The sequence below is a fragment of the Beta vulgaris genome, chromosome 6, assembly GCF_026745355.1.
Source record: "Beta vulgaris subsp. vulgaris cultivar EL10 chromosome 6, EL10.2, whole genome shotgun sequence".
NCBI lineage: Eukaryota > Viridiplantae > Streptophyta > Magnoliopsida > Caryophyllales > Amaranthaceae > Beta > Beta vulgaris.
The window spans coordinates 27,089,079-27,106,238 of record NC_079207.1 but is presented as its reverse complement, the minus strand read 5'-3'; the positions used below and the strand labels follow the sequence as shown (position 1 = coordinate 27,106,238).

General features: G+C 42.9%; 2 non-coding genes across 2 annotated transcripts; both read left to right on the top strand.

The window, feature by feature from the left end:
• Window positions 1-2,034: 2,034 nt before the first annotated feature.
• Window positions 2,035-2,141, top strand: LOC125499228 (small nucleolar RNA R71). Its single transcript, XR_007275945.2, has one exon. It is a non-coding gene; the product is annotated as a small nucleolar RNA R71 (small nucleolar RNA).
• Window positions 2,142-13,935: 11,794 nt separating this feature from the next.
• On the top strand, window positions 13,936-14,041 carry LOC125499229 (small nucleolar RNA R71). Its single transcript, XR_007275946.2, has one exon. It is a non-coding gene; the product is annotated as a small nucleolar RNA R71 (small nucleolar RNA).
• Window positions 14,042-17,160: the final 3,119 nt, after the last annotated feature.

Here is a 17,160-nt window from a genome sequence, read left to right as displayed (position 1 = left end):
AATCAGTTTTGATATAGAAATGTCATCAAGACTCGAATTGACAATAAAGGATAAGTACATGCATCATCAAGAAAAACATATCTAAGAGAGGAGGGAAGGGGTTTGAACTCTACCTTGGGAGGAGGCTTAGAACATCCTCTTTATCGTGGATGATGTAGCTAGAACCTCAAACGCCTCATCTTGCGTTTCCTCTTCCATGTCCAAGCTAAGGGTCGGTAAAGTAGCACACAACTCGTCCCCAGAATTATCCACACTCATGGCGTCCTCTACCTCATCTTCTACTAGGCTTACCCGCAAATTTTCTCCATCATAGGTCTCTTCAATGTCTTAGAGAACTCAAACACCACCCGCTCATTAGCTACCTCAACCGTGATTGTGTCGTTTTTGCAGTTTATCACGGCACCCAAAGTCTTTAGAGCTTCTCTTCCCAGAATAAGAGGAGTCTCAGGATCTTCCTCCATATCCATCACCACAAAGTCGCATGGTACAAACACATGCCCAACTTGAATCGGTATATCCTCCAACTCACCACAAGGGACTCTCACAGTGCGGTCCGCCAATTGAATCGTTTTGCGCGTAGGATGAAGAGGAAATTTTTGGTGCTTTGCAATAGAAAGGGGCATCAAATTGACACTTGCTCCCAGATCGGCCAGTGCACCCTTAGGCTCTAAGTCACCTATTTTCACCGGCAAGTTGAAACTCCCAGGATCTCTTTGCTTCTTGGGCATAGTTCGTTGCACAAGAGCACTCATCTTCAAGTTTTCGCTTATTGGAGAAGATCTCTTTCAAGAACTTAGCATAAGCTGGCATTTGAGACATAGCCTCAAGGAATGGGATGTTGATTTGCAGGCTCTTCATCACATTAAGAAATTTAGTGAACTTGTCACTCAACTTTCTCTCTACCAACCTATGAGGATAGGGAACCGGAGGCACATAGGATTTGGTTGGTGGAGGTGATGGCAATGTGTTTTTGTCACCAACTTGAACATGTGACTCATCTTTCTCCTCAACTTCCTCTTTCTCAGTTTCCTCAGCTCCATCCTCCTTCTCAACAACCTCAGCTTCTTCATCCTTCTCTAACTCCCCATTCGGCATCTTAGGACCCGCATAACTTGTTCCCGACCTCAAATGAATGGCTTTGGCTTGATGGAGGTTAGGGTTAGGGATGGGTTGGCGTGGAAGTTGATTTGTGGGGGTGGAGGGATTTTTCTCAGCTACTTGGGCATTTGGGTTTCAAGCATTTTGTTGTGGGCTTGTAGCTCTTGAAACCTTTGCTCATGGTTTTGGAGAATTTGGTTCATGGATTGGAGTTGTTGGAGAATTTTGAGAGAAGTTGGATCGATGGATGGTGTAGGTTCGGGATTTTGTTTGGGAAATGGAAGATTGGAGGGAGGTTTTGGGTTGTTGGTCCTTTGATGTGGAGCTTGGTATGTGTTGGACCCTTGTGAGGAGGAACCACCTTGGTTATAGTTTTGGTTTTGGTTATACCCTTGCGCAAACCCTTGGTTGTGAGCTTGGTTGTACCCTTGTTGAGGTTGATTCCATCCTTGTTGAGGTTGGTTGAATCCTTGGGTGTAGTTTTGTTGAGGTTGTCTCCAACCTCCTTGTTGATTGTTCCTATACCCTTGGTTTCCTTGATATCCATCTCCTCTTGAATTAATTGCCGCCACATGCTCCGAATGGGTACCTCCACAATAAGAAGTATCATGGTTAGTACCACACAAATATCACAAGAAAAAGAGTTTACCTGTGAAGGAGTAGACGATGCAAGATTGATCTTGGAGAGCTTCTTGTCGAGTTGGTCCATCTTGGCTTGAATTTGATCCATGGGGTCAATTTCAAACTTTCCGCTCTTCTTAGGTTGAGCACCTCTTCGTCTTCCACCCCATGAGTAGTTCTTGATCACTTCCTCAATTGTGGACTCAAGTTGTTCTTGCGGGATCTTAGATAGTTGACCTCCCGCTCCAGCATCAAGGTTAGCCCACGATATCGGATCAAGACCATCATAGAAGAATCATGAGTAGATTCTTGTTGAACTCATGGTGTGGGCATGAACGGATCATCTCCTTGAACCGCTCCCAAGCTTCGGCAAGTGTCTCATCGTTCTCTTGCTCAAATGAGGAGATCTTCCTCCTTATGTCCGCAGTCTTCCACTCCGGGAAGTATTTCTTCAAGAAGGCCATTGTGACTTCTTCCCATGTAGTGAGGGAATTAGCAGGCAAGCTCTTGAGCCATGACTTTGCTTTTCCGGTAAGAGAGGACCGGAACAAGTGCATCTTGATGTAGTCAGGAGAGACATCATTGTTGTTATCATGGCACAGATCTCAAGAAACCTGTCGAGATGGTCTAGAGGATCTTCATCTGACCCCCCACAAAACTGCTCTGCTTTCACCATCCGAGTATACTGAGGGTGAATGCTGAAATTTGTAGTGGTGGTGGGAGTGAATTCCACCTTGAAGAACATAGGAACCCGGATTTCCGAAATCCCTAAACAGTTGTGGATTTCTTCACCCATTTCTGATTCAACTTCACTTGATGTACTTGAGATTGGTGAAGAAGGCTCGGAACCCAAAGTCAAATTTTCCAAATTCTTCCGAAGCTTTCGCAAGTACGGTCGATTTCAGGATCTAGAGGCAATGTGGGTGAACCGTGAGTTCTTCTTCTCATGTAACACAACAAAGCTAAGCAGAGGATTAGCAAATAACAACCACAGTCAAAAAGAAAATAAAAGAAAAATCAACTAAGCAAACTAAACTAAAATATACTTCAATCAATAGCACAATCTCCCCGGCAACGGCGCCATTTTGATAAGAGGTTTTTAGTGTGTCGTTAAAGCACTAAGAACCGCTTTCCCAATAATATTTACAAGTCCTAACAAGCAATTACTAAGAGAATAGTAAGGGCAAGTCAAGGGTCGATCCACAGGGAAAATGGGATTGATTAAAGTCTATCAGTCTAGACTACCTAATTGAAAGGTATTTGGGGGTTTGAAAGATGTTTGGTAACAATTAAGACTAACTACAACTAGAACAAGCAAATATCAGAGTTTAAATATCAAATAAAAGACACTAGAGTTAAGGTTACTAGTATGAATAAGAACGGATGATGATTGTTAATGCGATTGTGAAGCAACAAAGACGATTATGCAAGGTTTAGTTCTCCTCTAAAATACTCGAGTCCTCTCTCGAATGGTCCTCAAGAGTAATCACTTAATCAATCAACTAAATCCTCTCTCGAATGGTCTTTAGTTAATTGATTAAGAGATTCAATAAGTTTGGAAAACCCCTAATGAAGGATCCCCTTAATTTCCATCCAATATCTTGGTATAGAAATTAAGTTGATTCTTGGGGATGATAAAAGAGTTCAAAATCCGATTTAAGAACATTTGAAATCAAAATACCAAAGTATAAATGTGATCAATACCTATCCTAAGGTCTCAAAACACCAAGATCAATGCATAACTTCTCCATACATCACAATCACATCAACATCATATTTAAAACCCTAATTCATACTTTCACCCTAACCCTAGATTATGAAACTACTCACTAATCATGGAGTTAAAGCAATTAAACAAGAATCTATGACTAATCTAAGGCTAAACATGATTAAGTAATGATTAAACTAATGAAATCGCTAATTAAACTAAGAGAATGAAGATCTAAATAATAAAACAAACAAAACAAAGAATGAAATAAAAACTAAAACTTTGAATTGAATTGAATGAAAAGTACCTTGAATGTAATCGAATCACAAACTATGATCACTAATCTCAATTATCAATGAAAACTAAAGTGTTTTCTCTCTAATACAAAACCCTAAAATATTTTGAAAACTAGAAGAAAGCGTAAGTTTAAAACTAAAAAGGAAAAGGGGTTTAATGATCGAAATTTCTGTTTCGGAACGCATGGTGCGGGCGCACCATGCTAAGGTGCGGGCGCACCAGACCTCAGGTGCGGGCGCACCTGAGTCTTCTACCTCAAGGTGGAAATCCCCCGTCAAAAGGTGCGGGCGCACAAATGGGCAGTGCGGCGCACCTGACAGGTGCGGGCGACCACATGTAAGGTCGGGCGCACCTAAGTTTCTGCCTCAGCCTGAATTTATCCGTCAAATGTGCGGGCGCACATGTAGTTGGTGCGGGCGCACCAGACGCAGGTGCGGGCGCACCTTTGCTTGGTGCGGGCGCACCAATGTCGTCTGTTTTGTGCTCCAGAATTGGTCGATGGTGCGGGCGCACCAGTAGCTTGTGCGGGCGCACCATCGTGTGCGGGGCATACCAAGCGCACCTCAGGCTACCTCTCAGCCTCTAGCTCGTTCCCTTGTGCCATGTCTCGCATTTCTCGGCCCCGAAAAGGGTATACCTGCAATAGAAACACGAACAAACATGGTGAAAGCATATGTGCTAGAAATTCGATCAAAATAGATCGAAAATCTAGCAAAATGTCACTATGATCAAGTATGATCAAGTGAATGAAATAGAAGGGAAAAGTGAGGAGAAAGAAGGAAGAAAAGGAGAAAAAGGGAGCTAAAACAAGCCAAAAGAAAGTAATAAAGTGCGTTAGAAACGCACTTATCAAACTCCCCCAAGCTTAGCGTTTTGCTTGTCCTCAAGTAAACCAAGAATGAGAATGAAGGAAAGAAAAAGAAAAGGAGAATAAAAATAAAAGGGAAAAATGCAACAAACTAACCTATATGCTCTAAATGCAAGGTTACAAGCATGACATGCAAGCTAAATGAGTTCATAGCAAGATTTAGGAGACCAACCAAACACAAGAGGGAAGATGATTAAAAAGCACAAGAGTGACTCTAAGGTCTCAATCCACCGATCAACCGAGTCTTTTTGAAAGAAAACTTTCCAAGAATGATTTCTCACTCTTCTCCACTTCCAAGACCCGAGTTTGACTCCTCCTAGGGATGCTCAACCATAATTGCTCGCCTCTACCATGTTTTGATGACCTCTCATCATGACTTGCACAAAATCTCACCCGCCACTACTAAATAGATCAAGTCCAATCTAGAAGTCAAAAGGGACTTTGTTAAGGTTGTAACGGGGCTAGGTTAGGGGTGTGGATTATATTCTAGGAATGTGGTGCAAAAAGAGTAAGTGGAGTACAAACTAGGGGTAAATACTCCCCCAAGCTAGTCTTAACACTATTCTCAATTAAAGAACTCTCACACATAACCTTGAATTTCACTTGTTTCTTTTTTTTCACTTTGTGAACTTTTTCATTTTTCTCATCAATTTGATCTTTCTTTCTTTTCATTTTCAATAATAAACCAAATCAAACAATAAGAACTTTCTTTCTTTTATTTCTTTTGTCTTTCTTTTTCACAAAAAATTTCAACTTTTGCTATCATACAAGCACGTTAACTCTCTTTCAACGAAGACTTAATATCAAAACCACTTAACTCAACAAAAACTGCACATGTACTCCACTTTGGGGAAAGTTTGGCCATGACTCATTATGTGGGTTAAGCAAAAATAGGATAGACAGGCTCAGATGGGTTGAGGAGAAATATTATGCAGGTATTCAAGCTTTTGGCTTTGTAGCTCCTATTACTAGCAAAAGAAACGTCCTAAATCATTCTCCTAGAGGCTCGTCTTATGTAATCTTGGGGAGCTAAAATGCAAGTCACAAGTTAGGCGATCAATGGTGAGGGTTGTGAGTGAGCCTTACGAGGTTCTTGGCCCTCCTTCGGGATTCATCGCACAAGGGGCAAGGCAATCCATTCATCCAACTCGCCTAATTTCAAAGAGACTCTACCAAAAGTTATCGGTTTCAAGAGACGCCTAAAGTCACAACAGGGCTTCCAAAATCATCAAGTCTAATATAAGGAAGGTCTTCCAATCAAGTCATGAACTCTTTAGCCACAAATCATGCATGCAACCAAGCTATCCTAAATGCAGAAAAAAAGAAGAAAAAGAATAAAAGAGGAAAATGTTTTTTTTTTTTTTTTTTTTATATATATATATATAAAAATATGCAAAGCAAAAGCAAAACAAAACTACCAAAGCAAAGCTGTACAGGTGAAGAGAAGTCAGTAGGGGTGGGGGATGTCAAAACCACAGACAGGAACAATCACCAATACTAACCGAAAACCAATGAGACCCCTAACTTCTGACCATCTATGACCCCGAAACTCCCAAAGATATAGACATACAAGCAAGTCCCCCAAGCTTAAGCAAAACTCCGCGCTCGGAGTTGCAAAAGGAGGGAGAGGGAGGGGGGTCATGAAAAGCTCCTAATAATTCCCACCATTACCCCCATCAGGAGGGGGGTAAGGAGGGAAAGACCCACCAGAGTACCCTTCAGGATAGTAGGATGGGTAGTGGGGATAAGGGCGGAAGGAAGGCTCCTCAAACGGCCCTTCTCGAGGGTCGAAAGAAGGAGGATAGTGGGGGTGGTTAGGGAAGGGGGGCTCATGTCCGGAGTGGACATTGGCGAGGTGAGTGCGCCAAGCCACTCGAGACACATGGTCGAGGTCGGTGCGGATACCGGCAAGAGTAGCAGTAACCGCACGGTTATTGGCCTCCTGAGAGGCCTGCATCTGGGCTATGGTTCCATGACAGAGCCCATGTCGAAGGATTGAGAGGAGGAAGCTTCGGCCACCTCACTCTCAAGAATGCGGTGGTCGGGCCTCGGACCTCTCGGAACGCGTGGAATGCGCTCCGTAGGAAGGGGCTCAGGGATAGCCCGTGGGATGTCATGGGCAGGGGGAATCCGCCAATGGTTTTCAACGTTAGGGGGAGGTCCCAGTTGAAGTCGGGACCTATAAACAGTAAGGTTGCCCCCCACAAGCCAGGTGCAGGTTTCCTTCTGGTAACCGCGCAGAAATTTCATCTGCTGCAAACTGGCACCATCCAATCTGTTGGCCTGACCAACAGTAGGCACGCTTGCTTCCAAGCGAGCCAAGTCATCGTGCAGGTCAAGGTAGGACGCTAGTCGGGTGACCATGCCACCACAAAGGATCTCCCCAGTCACCGTGGGGCCCCCCGAATCTCCTGCAGTCGGTTAAGGAGTAGCGCAGCAAAGTTAATACGGGTTCGATGGTGGGCCCCGTTAGTGGCCAACCAAAGAACCAACAGCTCATCCTTTCTAAACTGCCCGACTTCCTGTTTAGGAAAGATGGTGTAAACCAACATCCTATGGAAGTAGCGGAGAGCAAGATGGACGATCTCCGACGCTTTGGACGTGTTCGTCCGAAACGGAGTCGTGCCGGTGGTGATCTTTGTCCACCATTCTTGCTCATTGTATCCCTGCCAGATGGTGCCCAGAGGGGCATCGCAGGGAGCTCGAGGATCCATCCCAAATGCCTCACAGAATTCGTCAAAAGACAGTGCTCTAGCTTGATTAAACATACGGAACTGAATAGCTATAGCACCTGTCACCTTACTTATGTTCAACGTACTCAAGAATTCGAGAGTGAGTTGATCATAGGTAGGTTCATGAAGATCAAGAAGTTCGATAACCCGACATTATCTGCCATCTCCCTTATCATCGAGTTGATTCTAAGGTAGAAGCAGGTAGTGTGGTCATAGAACTTCGTTGGACGAAGTGTGCGCTCAGAAAGTTGTTGAAAAATTTATTTGTGAGCGGCATTGGGAAACTTTACAGCATAGAGGGGAGAGGGATGTGAGCTAGACGAGGGTCCTTGTGAAGAGGACCCGGTCTTTGCGCGCTTAGACCTAGATGAGCCTTCACCACTACTTCTTCCCATGGTGGTAAAGAATTTTTGTTTGGCAAAAAGAGGAAGGAGAAGTGATGATCTGCTGCAATGACACAACCACAAAGCGGACTCTCTACACAAAGAAACACTCAAAAAGAAAAAAAAAACGAAAACACACAAAAAGAAAAATCAAACCACACAAAAAGGAAAACACACAAAAAGAAAAATCAAAAACTAATCCTAAGATCTACCAGCTAGCCATCCACAATTAGTAGCAACCAAGTTGCTAGCAATCAAGAGTATCACCACTCAAAGAGACTTTCAAGCCAATTTCACCAAACCAACCACAATTATGCACAAAAATCAACAACACCTAACAATTTATGTAATGTACTAAAAAGTCAGAATATTATGAATTTATCACAAACCACTAAAATTGCATTTGTTCACCACATCACCAAACACAAATATGACCAAAGTTCATGAACAATCAAAAGAAATTAAGGAAAACAAGCATGCAATCTAAAAGAAAACACACTAGAAGTCCAATTTAGTAGATTATTGATGAAAAAGCAAAGATTAGAAGGGAGTTACCAACATGGAGATGAAAATCCCCAATTTTGAAACCCTAGAAATCGAATCCTTGCAAAACCCCCAATTTTTGTGCTTTGAATGTTGTAGAGAAGATGGTGATGAAGATTCCGGTGATAAAAATCGTCGGGAGTCGCCGGAAAATGGTGTAAAGTCGAGTGTTTTTTTCGCCCAGCCGGGTAGGTGCGGGCGCACCTCTTTCAGGTGCGGGCGCACCTCTTTCAGGTGCGGGCGCACCACTCGAAAAAAAATTCGCAGACCTGTTTGGTGCGGGCGCACCACCAAAAAGTGCGGGTGCACCAAACCTTCTGTTTTTTTGACAAAAAATTCGAAAGTTTTGGTACGGGCGCACCTGGTAGATGTGCGGGGGCACCATGACTTTTTTTCGAAAAAAATTTTCCTAGGTGCAGGCGCACCTTCAGGAGGTGCGGGAGCACCAAACCTTCTGTCTTTTCTGAAAAAACTTTTTAGAGAAAGGTGCGGGCGCACCTACAAGATGTGCGGGCGCACCAAATTAAACTTTCGAAAAAATTTAAAATGGTGCGGGCGCACATCTACGAGGTGCGGGAGCACCAAACCTTCTGTTTTTTCTGAAAAACTTTTTAGAGAAAGGTGCGGGCGCACCTACAATGATGTGGGCGCACCAAATTAAACTTTCGAAAAAATTTAAAATGGTGCGAGCGCACATCTATGAGGTGCGGGAGCACCGAACCTGATGTTTTCTCTCTTTCCTATTTCGAAACACTCATTTCACCTAACTTCTCACAATTACTCAGATATCTCAATGTAGCTCTCATGGTTAACTGATAAAGCAAAATTCTAACTAACAAACAAAAGAAAAATAAATTAAAATAAAAGAAAGGGAAGAAGAGAAACGGGTTGCCTCCTGTATAGCGCTTGTTTTAAGTCTTTAGCTAGACTAAAAAGGATACTTCCATCACAAGAGTCGCTCAGGTGAGCGAAGAATCAAGCAACCAATTGAACCAACGGCATGAGAATCATGATAGAACTTCAACCTTTGACCGTTAACCCAAAATGGACCGTTCTCACCCATAACTTCATAAGCTCCATATGGAGTATTCTTCAACACAGAGAAGGGACCCGACCACTTGGACTTTAACTTTCCGGGGAAAAGCTTTAGTCTTGAGTTGAACAATAAGACCTTGTCCCCAACCCGGAAGTCTCGTTGTTGAATCCGGTGATCATGCCATTTCTTCGTTTGCTCTTTGTATAGTCTCGAACTCTCATAAGCATCAAAACGAAGTTCTTCAAGCTCTACTAACCTTTCCTTTCGAGCTTCTCCCGCCAAGTGGAGATCCATGTTGAGCTCCTTAATTGCCCACCAAACCTTGTGCTCTAGTTCAACCGGCAAATGGCATGCTTTGCCATACACAAGGCGATAGGGAGTGGTGCCTATAGGCGTCTTAAAAGTCGTGCGAAGAGCCCAAAGAGCGTCATCAAGCTTCAAAGACCAATCCTTTCGTGTCCTATTGACCACTCTCTCAAGGACATTCTTAACCTCTCGATTCGAGACCTCCACTTGGCCTTGTGTTTGGGGGTGATAAGGAAGACCTACTTTGTGATTCACCCCGTATTTCTTCAATTGTGCTTCTAATTGCTTTTTGGCAAAGTGTGAACCGCCATCACTGATCAACACGCGGGGCACCCCAAATCGAGGGAAGATGATCTTCTTCAAAAGCTTGGTGACTACCTTATGGTCATTGGTGGGAGAGGCAATGGCTTCAACCCATTTGGTCACGTAGTCAACCGCAACAAGAATGTATACATTCCCACAGGAAGGAACGAATGGGCCCATAAAGTCGACCCCCAGACATCAAACGGCTCAACCTCAAGAATGTTCTGTTGAGGCATCTCGTGTCGCTTTGTGATGCCACCACTCCTTTGACATCTATCACAAGCCACCACAAATTTTCGAGCATCCTTTTGCAATGTTGGCCAAAACATACCACATTGGAGCACCTTAGCAACAGTTTTGCTTGCTCCACCGTGTCCTCCACATGCCAAAGTATGGCAATGATGCAAAACCGAGGCCATCTCATGATTAGGAACACACCTCCTAAACACGCTATCAGCACACCTCCACATCATCCCAGTAGAACCTCGAAACTTCTTTAAAGAACCGCTTCCTTTGTTGGGAAGTAAAACCATGAGGTTCAATCCCACAAGCCAAATAATTTGCATAATCAGCGAACCATGGAACCTCATTGTTCAGAATGGCGAACAAGGCTTCTTCTCTCAAATCGTCCTCGATAGGAATCTCCTCTAGATTGTCAAGAGGGAGGCGAGAGAGATGGTCAGCTACCACATTCTCCGTCCCCTTCTTCTCTTTCATCTCAAAATCAAACTCCTGAAGAAGCAACACCCACCTAATGAGCCTAGGCTTGGCATCCTTCTTACTCATCAAATACCGGACCGCAGAATGATCTGTATACACCACCGCCTTATTACATGTCAAGTAGGAACGGAACTTGTCAAAAGCAAAGACCACGGCCAACATTTCCTTCTCCGTAGTTGCATAGTTCCGTTGAGCATCATCCAAAGTCCTACTTGCATAGGCTATCACATGTAGCCTCCCTTCCTTGTGTTGCCCAAGAACAACTCCCACTGAAAAGTCACTAGCATCGCACATTAGTTCAAAAGGCAAGCTCCAATCCGGAGCTCGCACAATGGGGGCAGAAGTAAGGGCTTTCTTAAGAGTTTCAAAAGCCTTAGCACAAGACTCATCAAACTCAAAATCAACATCTTTTTGAAGTAGATTCGTCAATGGTTTGGCTATTCGGTGGCGGAAGCTTCTCAATAACCGAAACCTTTGCCGGATCTACCTCAATACCCTTTTTCGACACTTTATGCCCATGTACAATGCCTTCCTCGACCATAAAGTGACACTTCTCCCAATTCAGGACAAGGTTCGTCTCTTGACACCTTTTGAACACACATTCAAGATTAACCAGACATGTGTCAAAGGACGAACCACACACACTAAAGTCGTCCATGAAGACTTCAATGGAATCTTCTAGCATGTCAGAGTAGATTCCTGTCATACACCTTTGAAAAGTGGATGGGGCATTACACAAACCAAAGGGCATCCTTCGATATGCAAATGTCCCATACGGACAAGTAAAGGTGGTTTTCTCTTGGTCATCCGGATGAATGGGGATTTGAAAGAATCCGGAATAACCATCGAGAAAACAGAAGTGTGAATGACGAGCAAGCCTCTCCAACATTTGGTCAATGAAGGGAAGGGGAAATGATCTTTCCGGGTGGATTTGTTCAGTTTTCTGTAATCAATACAGACTCTCCACCCAGTGACAGTCCTAGTTGAGATTGTTTCTCCTTTCTCATTCTCAACTATAGTCATGCCTCCCTTTTTTGGAACTACGCGAATCGGGCTCACCCACTTGCTATCTGAGATAGCATAGATGATTCCCGCGTCACGTAGTTTCAAGATCTCCTTTTTCACAACCTCTTTGAGGTTGGGATTGAGCCTTCTCTGATGCTCGATGGAGGAGGCATTACTATCGATGAGATGGATACGATGCATAGCAAGAGAAGGGCTTATCCCGTTAAGGTCATCAATCAAATACCCAATGACATCTTTATATTTTTACAAAATTCCAATCAGTTTTGATATAGAAATGTCATCAAGACTTGAATTGACGATAATAGGATAAGTACATGCATCATCAAGAAAAACATATCTAAGAGAGGAGGGAAGGGGTTTGAACTCTACCTTGGGAAGAGGCTTAGATTACTCCTCTTTATCCGTGGATGATGTAGCTAGAACCTCAAACGCCTCATCTGCGTTTCCTCTTCCATGTCCAAGCTAAGGGCATCGGTAAAAGTAGCACAGAACTCGTCCCCAGAATTATCCACACTCATGGCGTCCTCTACCTCATCTTCTACTAGGCTTACCCGACAAATTCTCTCCATCATAGGTCTCTTTAATGTCTTAGAGAACTCAAACACCACCCGCTCATTAGCTACCTCAACCGTGATTGTGTCGTTTTTGCAGTTTATCACGGCACCCAAAGTCTTTAGAGCTTCTCTTCCCAGAATAAGAGGAGTCTCAGGATCTTCCTCCATATCCATCACCACAAAGTCGCATGGTACAAACACATGCCCAACTTGAATCGGTATATCCTCCAACTCACCAAAAGGGACTCTCACAGTGCGGTCCGCCAATTGAATCGTTTTGCGCGTAGGATGAAGAGGAAATTTTAGGTGCTTTGCAATAGAAAGGGGCATCAAATTGACACTTGCTCCCAGATCGGCCAGTGCACCCTTAGGCTCTAAGTCACCTATCTTCACCGGCAAGGTGAAACTCCCGGATCTCTTTGCTTCTTGGGCATAGTTCGTTGCACAAGCACACAGCTCATCTTCAAGTTTTCGCTTATTGGAGAGATCTCTTTCAAGAACTTAGCATAAGCTGGCATTTGAGACATAGCCTCAAGGAATGGGATGTTGATTTGCAGGCTCTTCATCACATTAAGAAATTTAGTGAACTTGTCACTCAACTTTCTCTCTACCAACCTATGAGGATAGGGAACCGGAGGCACATAGGATTTGGTTGGTGGAGGTGATGGCAATGTGTTTTTGTCACCAACTTGAACATGTGACTCATCTTTCTCCTCAACTTCTTCTTTCTCAGTTTCCTCAGCTCCATCCTCCTTCTCAACAACCTCAGCTTCTTCATCCTTCTCTAACTCCCCATTCGGCATCTTAGGACCCGCATAACTTGTTCCCGACCTCAAATGAATGGCTTTGGCTTGATGGAGGTTAGGGTTAGGGATGGGTTGGGTGGAAGTTGATTTGTGGGGGTGGAGGGATTTTTCTCAGCTACTTGGGCGATTTGGGTTTCAAGCATTTTGTTGTGGGCTTGTAGCTCTTGAAACCTTTGCTCATGGTTTTGGAGAATTTGGTTCATGGATTGGAGTTGTTGGAGAATTTGGAGAGAGGTTGGATCGGAGATGGTGTAGGTTCGGGATTTTGTTTGGGAAATGGAAGATTGGAGGGAGGTTTTGGGTTGTTGGTCCTTTGATGTGGAGCTTGGTATGTGTTGGACCCTTGTGAGGAGGAACCACCTTGGTTATAGTTTTGGTTTTGGTTATACCCTTGCGCAAACCCTTGGTTGTGAGCTTGGTTGTACCCTTGTTGAGGTTGATTCCATCCTTGTTGAGGTTGGTTGAATCCTTGGGTGTATTTTGTTGAGGTTGTCTCCACCCTCCTTGTTGATTGTTCCTATACCCTTGGTTTCCTTGATATCCATCTCCTCTTGAATTAATTGCCGCCACATGCTCCGAATGGGTACCACAATAAGAAGTATCATGGTTAGTACCACCACAAATATCACAAGAAAAAGAGTTTACCTGTGAAGGAGTAGACGATGCAAGATTGATCTTGGAGAGCTTCTTGTCGAGTTGGTCCATCTTGGCTTGAATTTGATCCATGGGGTCAATTTCAAACTTTCCGCTCTTCTTAGGTTGAGCACCTCTTCGTCTTCCACCCCATGAGTAGTTCTTGATCACTTCCTCAATTGTGGACTCAAGTTGTTCTTGCGGGATCTTAGATAGTTGACCTCCCGCTCCAGCATCAAGGTTGGCCCGCGATATCGGATCAAGACCATCATAGAAAAATCTCATGAGTAGATTCTTGTTGAACTCATGGTGTGGGCACGAACGGATCATCTCCTTGAACCGCTCCCAAGCTTCGGCAAGTGTCTCATCGTTCTCTTGCTCAAATGAGGGATCTTCCTCCTTATGTCCGCAGTCTTCCACTCCGGGAAGTATTTCTTCAAGAAGGCCATTGTGACTTCTTCCCATGTAGTGAGGGAATTAGCAGGCAAGCTCTTGAGCCATGACTTTGCTTTTCCGGTAAGAGAGGACCGGAACAAGTGCATCTTGATGTAGTCAGGAGAGACATCATTGTTGTTATCATGGCACAGATCTCAAGAAACCTGTCGAGATGGTCTAGAGGATCTTCATCTGACCCCCCACAAAACTGCTCTGCTTTCACCATCCGAGTATACTGAGGGTGAATGCTGAAATTTGTAGTGGTGGTGGGGAGTTGAATTCCACCTTGAAGAACATAGGAACCCGGATTTCGAAATCCCTAAACAGTTGTGGATTTCTTCACCCATTTCTGATTCAACTTCACTTGATGTACTTGAGATTGGTGAAGAAGGCTCGGAACCCAAAGTCAAATTTTCCAAATTCTTCCGAAGCTTTCGCAAGTACGGTCGATTTCAGGATCTAGAGGCAATGTGGGTGAACCGTGAGTTCTTCTTCTCATGTAACACAACAAAGCTAAGCAGAGGATTAGCAAATAACAACCACAGTCAAAAAGAAAATAAAAGAAAAATCAACTAAGCAAACTAAACTAAAATATACTTCAATCAATAGCACATCTCCCCGGCAACGGCGCCATTTTGATAAGAGGTTTTTAGTGTGTCGTTAAGCACTAAGAACCGCTTTCCAAAAATATTTAAAGTCCTAACAAGCAATTACTAAGAGAATAGTAAGGGCAAGTCAAGGGTCGATCCACAGGGAAAATGGGATTGATTAAAGTCTATCAGTCCAGACTACCTAATTGAAAGGTATTTGGGGGTTTGAAAGATGTTTGGTAACAATTAAGACTAACTATCAACTAGAACAAGCAAATATCAGAGTTTAAATATCAAATAAAAGACACTAGAGTTAAGGTTACTAGTATGAATAGAACGGATAATGATTGTTAATGCGATTGTGAAGCAACAAAGACGATTATGCAAGGTTTAGTTCTCTCTAAAATACTCGAGTCCTCTCTCGAATGGTCCTCAAGAGTAATCACTTAATCAATCAACTAAATCCTCTCTCGAATGGTCTTTAGTTAATTGATTAAGAGATTCAATAAGTTTGGAAAACCCCTAATGAAGGATCCCCTTAATTTCCATCCAATATCTTGGTATAGAAATTAAGTTGATTCTTTGGGATGATAAAAGAGTTCAAAATCCGATTTAAGAACATTTGAAATCAAAATACCAAAGTATAAATGTGATCAATACTATCCTAAGGTCTCAAAACACCAAGATCAATGCATAACTTCTCCATACATCACAATCACATCAACATCATATTTAAAACCCTAATTCATACTTTCACCCTAACCCTAGATTATGAAACTACTCACTAATCATGGAGTTAAGCAATTAAACAATGAATCTATGACTAATCTAAGGCTAAACATGATTAAGTAATGATTAAACTAATGTAAATCGAATTAAACTAAGAGAATAAAGATCTAAATAATCAAAAGCAAGACAAAGACGAAAGAATGAAATAAAACTAAAACTTTGAATTAATTGAATGAAAAGTACCTTGAATGTCAATCGAATCACAAACTATGATCACTAATCTCAATTCAATGGAAACTAAAGTGTTTTCTCTCTAATATAAAACCCTAAAATATTCTGAAAACTAGAATGAAAGCGTAAGTCTAAAACTAAAAGGAAAAAGGGTTTAATGATCGAAATTTTGTTTCGGAACGCATGGTGCGGCGCACATAAGGTGCGGCGCACCATGCTAAGGTGCGGGCGCACCAGACCTCAGGTGCGGGCGCACCTGAGTTTTCTGCCTCAAGGTGGAAATCCCCCGTCAAAAGGTGCAGGCGCACAAATGGGCAGGTGCGGGCGCACCACATGTAAGGTACGGGCGCACCTAAGTTTCTGCCTCAGCTGAATTATCCGTCAAAATGTGCGGGCGCACATGTAGTTGGTGCGGGCGCACCAGACGCAGGTGCACGTGCTGCGGCGCACCTTGTGCTTGGTGCGGGCGCACCAATGTCGTCTGTTTTGTGCTCCAGAATTGGTCGATGGTGCGGGCGCACCAGTAGCTTGTGCGGGCGCACCATCGTGTGCGGGGCATACCAAGCCACCTCTGGCTACCTCTCAGCCTCTAGCTCGTTCCCTTGTGCCATGTCTCGCATTTCTCGGCCCCGAAAAGGGTAATATCTGCAATAGAAACACGAACAAACATGGTAAAGCATATGTGCTAGAAATTCGATCAAAATAGATCGAAAATCTAGCAAAATGTCACTATGATCAAGTATGATCAAGTGAATGAAATAGAAGGGAAAAGTGAGGAGAAAGAAGGAAGAAAAGGAGAAAAAGGGAGCTAAAACAAGCCAAAAGAAAGTAATAAAGTGTGTTAGAAACGCACTTATCATGTGCACATTAGAAAATGGTACAAGATGAGTAAAGCAAGTACCCTGTCTGTAGGAGGATTTTTGAAGATTGGAGATGTGTTGTAAAATGATATACGCAATGAGCGTTGACCTCACTAAATACCAGTGACTGTGCGAAGGAAAAGAAATTATAACTAATGACCAGTTTAGTTAATAAATGGAAATTTAGGCTAAGGTTTTCTATGTGGAATTAGTGGAACGTTGTATGATACTAGAGGTTATACGAATAAAGTTTTGGGAATTCAATATGCATTGTGACATTATTTTGGGGTTATGTAATTATTAAGATGTGGAGACTTCTTTGACGAAGAGATTAATAATAACACAGTGGAAAAGTTGGTACAAGAACTTAAGCTTTATCTTATATGATGCATCATTGATAAATGTTTTGTTATATGATGGTCATAAGGAAGTTTTTACCTCATCATTTGTGGGAAACGGTCTATTTGCCAGCTCAACAGTATGGTGTTCCTAAATAGCCAAATAAAATGAAACTTATGAATAAGAGATATGTCAATTATGATAGTTGACTTTTCATACTCGAAACATTTGGAAGAATAACAGAAGTCGTATGTATTACAATAGGCATGAGGATTTGGTTTAAGTTGACAATGCTTACCACGAGGTTCTATAATTTCGTGTGCAAACTTGGAAATGATATGA